The following is a 7,405-nucleotide window of genomic DNA, read 5'->3' as shown; positions in this document are numbered from 1 at the left end:
TAGTTGGGATATAACAAAAATATAATAAAAAAATAAAATGCCCATAAGTGAAAAGTATACAATAAAAGTATGAATAAAATGCAATGGGAGTTTGGAGGAGAGCTGTGGGCTTGAAAAGACTATATTTAGAGATTGGAACTGGTTGGATGTCTGGACACAGTGAGGACTAAATTAATGATCTGCTGTCAACTTGGAAGGAACTTACCTTGGGTTATGCCCAGAAATCCATGCTTACTTCAAGTATTTAATATTTTTATTAATGATATTGATAAAAATATACAAAGTGTGCTTTTCAAATTTGCAGAAAACAACAAGCTGTCCTTACCTCAATTTTTAAAGTCTTCTACATCTAGGCTCCCAACCAACCTTCCTGGTCTTATTTCATATCACTCCCTTTCATCCACCTACTATCCCCAAAACACAGGCTTGTTAGTTGCTTGTCACTCTTACATGCCATTCTAATTTCTGTCTCTGTGCCCTGTGAGATCAAAGGTGGTCTCACATGCCCAGGAAGCACTTCCACCTCACCTCTGATCCTTACAATATATAGCTTATTTTGAAGCATAGCTCACATGCCTTTTCCAGCTGTGAGGGTTCTTGCCCTCTGGAAATTTCATTGTATGATTCTGTATGTACACAACTTGTTTTTATGTGAATGTTTTGATTCTCCTTACTAGAATGTAAATTCCTTTAACCAGGAGATGTTTACTTTTCATATCTTCATTATTTACAATAGTGCTTTGCACGATAGGCCTTTAATATTTCTTGAATCAAATTAGGAGAGTGAACCCAAACTGCGTGACAGAGTCAGGATTCAAAGAGATCTTTACAGGACAGCAGAAAAAATATTGGAGGGAAGGGAAGTATTATGGCCAAGCTCTCTGTCACACTATTATTCTAGCAGAGACGGAAGAAGAGAATCAGTCTGAGTGATGATAGGGTGATTGGTACATCCAAGGAGAAACTACAATGGATGCCCTTTTTTTCAAGCTCATAGAGACAACCAGAGACCTGTGGAGAATGGGGAAGTTGTCCAGTCAGAAAAATAAGCATAGATACCTTTAAGTATGATGATAGAAATAGAAAGAATAGACCACAGGCAAGCCTCTAGCTGTGTCTCTCAGATCCTAGTTTGAGTGGAGAACACCCCAGCACCTGAAGTCAAAGTCTGCCCCTGTTTACTAGGACTGGCAACAGGTGAGCCTGTGGTTGCATTGGTCTGACTGGAGTTCAAGAACCATCCAGCAAAGAGACCTGGGCTAGAGTCTTAAGATGTATGCTTGAATGAATGAAGGGAATGCTTCCCAGGGACAAGCCTGCAGCTCTGTAACTCTGAACCCACAGAGCCTTCAGTTTTTCTGACAGGGCCTGGGGCAAGCATCAATCTTCTGGAAATTCAACAGGGGAAGAGTATGCAGCTGCACTGTTCAGACTCCCAAACAAATATTGGAAGCCTGAAAAGCTCAGAATGAAGGCAGTAATCATACCCTGCCCTACATCTGATTGCTTACAGGGCTAGAAGTTTAAAACTAGTTGTCCCAAGTGATCTCTGAGATCTTTGAAGAATATAATTCTCAAGAACTAGAGGAAACAGATTGAGTATAATATATGTGTGTATGTACATGTATGTGCATAGGTACATACATATACACATATACATAAATATATTTATATATATGACAATAATCCTTCTAGTGTTTAGAAATTATGAATAAAATTGCCTTGATATATGAGAAAAAGGAGGTGGAGTAAAAACAAAAGTAATTACTAGTTGCCTGTTGAAGGATATTTCAAAATTTTTTTTAAAAATTCAGGGAATATCATAACAAAATAAATGATCTTCCAGTTTGAAAAATATATATTATAGGCAGGCAGAAAGGAAAAAAAATCTCCAAATACTGAAGCACCACAGTCACAATATCACAAGACTTGATAGCTAAAACACAAAAGTAGAGCAGAGGTTGGAACATTCTAATCTGAAGAGAAAAACAAAGCCTTATAATCAATAATAACTAACCAAAAAAAATAAACTCTAAACCTGTGTTGTAGAGTTGGAGCAGAGAATGAACATTTAACAAAATAGAACACTTCCAAATATATTAATGAGCCAAAGGCAAAATTTGAAATGCAAACACAAAAGTCATGAAAAAAACAAAAAGATAAACATTTGTATAAATAGAAGATATTCTATATAGATACAACATTTACAATCTAATATGGCAAGATAAAATAAATGGTCCTTAAGACCTCTAATATTATAAAGGGCTATAAAGGGAATTAAATAAGACAAGTGGTTTTGCTATGTTTTGATGATCTTAAGAGAAGAAAGAAAGAGGAGTGAAAAGTAAAATGTTAGAAGGAAAACAAAGATGGAATTTATTTTCTCTTACCACATAATCTAAGAGCCCAAGAATAAATATACAAACAGAAAGGAAGGGTTGGGGAATAAGTATCATTACAGCCTCACTTTCATCTGAAACAGAAAAATGAGAATAGAACACATCCTCTTGTCTGAAACACATTAACAAAGTGTTAGGAGAACAAATACAGGGCATCTCAAAAATCTTTATGGAGTTTTAAGCTATATGCCCTTTTCATTCAAATTAGCTTGTACATTTTAAACTAGCTTTTTCATTCAAATTAGTTAAGGATGGGAAAAAGGGAAATAGGGAATGAGAGAGACTAGTTTTTAGCGAGATCAATTCACAATCAAAGTATGCTCCATCCTTAGAAAATAAGTTATAAAGGATGAAGGATAAAAAGGATTACCACTGTGCAAATAGTCAAGAACATTTGGGAGTTTCCTTATCAAGACAGATATAGAAATAATATGAATACAACTACAGAATACTTTTTACAAAAATAAAGAAATAAATAATTAGAGAAATATTAATTGCTTATGAATGGGTTGAAGCAATAGTATAAAAATGGCCAAATTCATCTGTAAGAGCAAAAGATCAAGAATCTCAAGGGAAATAATGAAAAAAAATGTGAAAATGAAGGGGGCCTAGCAGTTCAAAATCACAAATTGTATTACAAAGCAACAATCATCCAAACTATTTGATATTGATTAAACAATAGAAGATCCAATCACTAGAACTGATTAGGCATACAACATATTAAATTAACTACAATCACAGTATCACAAGACGTGGTAGCTAAAACACAAAAGTGGAGCGGAGGTTGGAACACTCTAATCCGAAAAGCAAAAATAAAGCCTTATAACCAATAATAATTTACCCAACAAAATCGACATAGCAAATTAACATAGTATTTACTACTATTTTGTTGCTGTCTTTTTTTTTTTTTTTTTGCTTTTTGGTGAGGCAACGGGGGTTAAGTGATTTGCCCAGGGTCACACAGCTAATGTCAAGTGTCTGAGGTCAGATTTGAACTCAGGTCCTCCTGACTCCAAGACTGGAGCTCTATCTACCTTGTCACCTACCTGCTCCCTGTTCAGTTATTTTTTAGTTGTGTCCTGCTCCTTGTGATACCATAGCGGTTGGCCATTTCTTCACCAGCTCATTTTAAAATGAGGAACTGAGGCAAACAGAATTAAGTGACTTGCCCAGGGTCACACAGTTAGTGTCTGAGGCTGGATTTTAATTCAGGAAGATAAATCCCAGCCTCCATGTACATTACCAACTTAGTTACCCATTTTAATAATTGTATCACAATGTTATTCATTTATATATTCAGTCATTTGCTTATTTATTTTCTTTTTCTTGCATTTAAAACCATTATTCTGAGAAGAGGTCCCTAATCTTCACCAGACACACATACACACACACACACACACACACACACACACACACACAGAGAAAGAGAGAGAGAGATTAAGAACTGAATTGGAGATATAAATTAGGAAATTTTTTTTTCACAACTATAGATGGGTAAAAAGTTTATTACCAAAAAATGAATACAGAAGAAAAAAGAAGAAAAAGAAAAGAAATGGACAATTTACATTTCATAAAGTCTTTTCTTATAGCAACAACAACAAAATATTAGTATTTTAAGGCCTGTGAAATACCATGCAAATATTATTTCATTTGATCCTCACAAAACCCCTGGGATGTAGGTACTGTTACTTTCCTAAATTAAACGACTTGCCCATAGTTACATAGTAATTAGTCTGAGGCTGGATTTTAACTCAGATCTTCCTGATTCCAGGTTCCTTGTTTCCTATGTTCCACTTTACCTCCTAGCTAGGTAATTACAAATAGATTTTATTTAACAAAAACTTTTCATTTTATGAAAAGACTTGTATAAATTGATGCCAAGTGATGTGGCCAGAACACAAAGTTTTTTATTTGGTTTTGCAATAACAACATTGTAAAGAAAAACAACTAAGAAAACTTAAGAACTCTGACCAACCATGACTTTAGAAGACCTGAAATGAACAACGCTCTTCATTTCCCTGCAGAGAGGTAATGAACTCAAAGTACCTTCCTGCTTTTTATTTTCCTTTTTCTTTTTCAGGTAGGTTACTCTACTACTATTTCCACTCCTTCCAACTATTCCTCATAAAAGAGAATCAAAAACCTTTTACGAAGTATGACTAAGCAAAATAACCCTTCATATTTGTCACATCAAAAGTGCCTCATTCTGAACCTTGATTATACATCAATCCATACAAAATACATAAAAATCAAAACAAGATAATTAGGGCTTGGGTAGTAGTTATAGAGAGTGGCCTCCATGCCTAGTATAGCACCTCACAATAGTAAGTACGAAAGACTGCACTGAATAAATGAATGGTTTGAACCCTTCATGTCCTCTGTACTAGCTGACTATCTTTACTATACATGTTTATTGAGTAATAATAATAATTCGATGGATGAGTGGATGAATGGATATGGATATTTGCAGCTGGGTTCATGGTTCCTAGGAGGATACAGTAATGTTATTAAAAGAAAAAAAACTTTTCATAGGGTTTGTTTGTTTTGTTTTTCATTTTCATGCCAGTTAAGGCTAAGCTGGTCAATTTATTTAGATAATACTCATAAGCATTTGGATGCACAGATTACATTGGTCATATCATTAAGGTAATTTTAATCCATATTGTGGTGTCTCAAATTATTCAAATTTCCTGTAAAGAACACTGTGGAATAATAGCATTATTAAAGAGGATCCTGAAAAATCTAGGTTAAAAAAAAATAGAGAATCAGAAATAGCTAACTATAGTAAAATAGAACCATCACCAACAAACTCAGGAGATTATTCAATTTTTGAGCTGGAATGATCCTTAGGGACAATCCAATCTCATGAGTCTGCAGATAGGTTTCATAGTGTCTGTAAAATGGATGGAAAGAAAGTGCATATTTATGTTCTTTAAATTTCCCTTAAATTGCCTTCAAATATCAATTGAAAAGAACATTCTGAGGAAGTCTCTAATTTTTACTAGATTGCCAAAGGTGTGCAAGACACACAAAAACATTAAGAATCTCTGATCTAATGAAACCAACTCATTTTGGTTTTTTTCTTTGTTTGATTATTAATTTTATAATAAACAAAAATAGACATTTCAATATACAGAAAATAAAGGAAGAGATATACATATGAAACCAGCAACTGCTATTGTAAGATTAGCTTTTTTAAGTTTACACTAAATTTAACAATACAGACAATTTTTACAAAGCATTTATTAAGCACCTAATTATATTCTAAGAACTGAAGATATAAAGAAAGGCAAAAACAGTCAGTTCTCTCAAGAAGCTAATATTCTAATGGGGGAAACAAAATACAAATAAAGATGTATGTACAAGCTATACAGTATAGAGAGTAAATGTAAGGTAGTCTTTGAAGGGCCTAGCAGGAAAGTACCAGGAAAGACCTCTTTAAGGAGATTTGAGGTAGCCTTTTGGACTCAATAATCTCTGAGGTCTATCCCAGTTTAAATCTATGAGGGATATCCTCTACATCATTTTAAATACTTTGGATGAGTATGCCTCCTTGCTTCATACTTTACTTGATATTGAAAGTCAGAGGATTGCTGAACAAAGTTATCTCTGAGATTGTATCTAACAAGTAATCTATTATGCTTTTATATTCAAAACCAGTAAGATATTTAGCCATTCAACACACATTTGCTAGCTAGTAATAGATTTGTCCTATTTATTTGTGGTGGTTTTTAAGATTGTTTTTGTTTCTATGTATTTAATTTTAATGTCTTATTTCTGTCCTCTTCCTTTTTTATTTATATCATCAACACCTATTAACTCAAATCCTCAAACAAATCTGAACTAGTGCTTGTAATAAATAAGTGTAACCTAATTTGTTGCTAGAAAAGTGGTAACTGCTTTCCACCAGCACCTCTACTCCGCAGAATATCATTACCCCCTTTGGAAAAGCTGATCACCTGAAATCTCATCATTGTGCTGACTGATTCAGTTTTTGATATTCAACTCTTCTGTAACTTCTCCCCTAGGATGGAGGTTGGAGCATGGAGCATTATACTTGCACAAAGCTTTACTTCATAGAGGGCTAGAAGCTAAAGTAACTCTACTTTCCATCAGCAGCTCTGCTTGACTTGAACTTCATACCTCTGTCTCTCTTGAGGTTCCTTTTGTGTGTTATCTTCCTCCATTAGATTGTAAGTTTCTTGAGGGCAGGAGTTCTCCTCCTCCTCCTCCTCCTCCTCTTCTTCCTTCTTCTTCTTCTCCAGCACTTAGCACAGTACCTGGCACATAATAACTGTTTATTGAATTGAATTAAAATGTAATCAAGAAAAATACATCAACCTATTTGCCATATATGAAAGTGTCTAATTTTGCCCTTTAAGCTATCACCTCTGCCAAGAAGCAGGAGGTATCATTTATCCTCAGTCTTCTTGACTTTAGAATACTGAAGTCTTTCAAAGTTGTTTTTTTGTTACACTATTGCTGTGACTGTGTAAATTGTCCTCCTAAATGAAGTCTTTTTTTTTTTCAGGACAGGAAACTGAGGTCTAGAGAGTGGAAATGGTCTGCCCAAACTCATACAGCTAGCAAGTATCTGAGTGGTCCCTTTATCCTATGTGTTTTGATTCCAAAGGCAGGGTACTCTCTCTTCCACACCATTCTGTCTCACATGTCCTACTACATCAAGAATAGACACCACCTTTAAGAAATAGAGGGAAATCAGCACATGCCATATTGAAAGAAAACACAAGTTTGACATTTATCTATTTTTTAAAATGCTAAAAAGCAATTGTCTGAATGGTTTCCAGAAAGTTGCCTTGGTGAATGTCACACTTCACCCCTCTTTCTATATGTATCCTTATAAGACTGCCATTTTATGCCACATTTGCCAATGGACGGCATCCAGCATTCCTGCCACCGAATTTCACACCTCTAACCTTTGAGCTAAATACAGCCCTGCACTTATTCAAGCTGTTGCCTCTGTTTAAAGAAGCAATCTGTTGAGA

This window comes from Phascolarctos cinereus, unplaced genomic scaffold (assembly GCF_003287225.1).
Source record: "Phascolarctos cinereus isolate Bilbo 61053 unplaced genomic scaffold, phaCin_HiC Scaffold_2;HRSCAF=192, whole genome shotgun sequence".
NCBI lineage: Eukaryota > Metazoa > Chordata > Mammalia > Diprotodontia > Phascolarctidae > Phascolarctos > Phascolarctos cinereus.
This window is presented reverse-complemented; position numbering follows the sequence as displayed.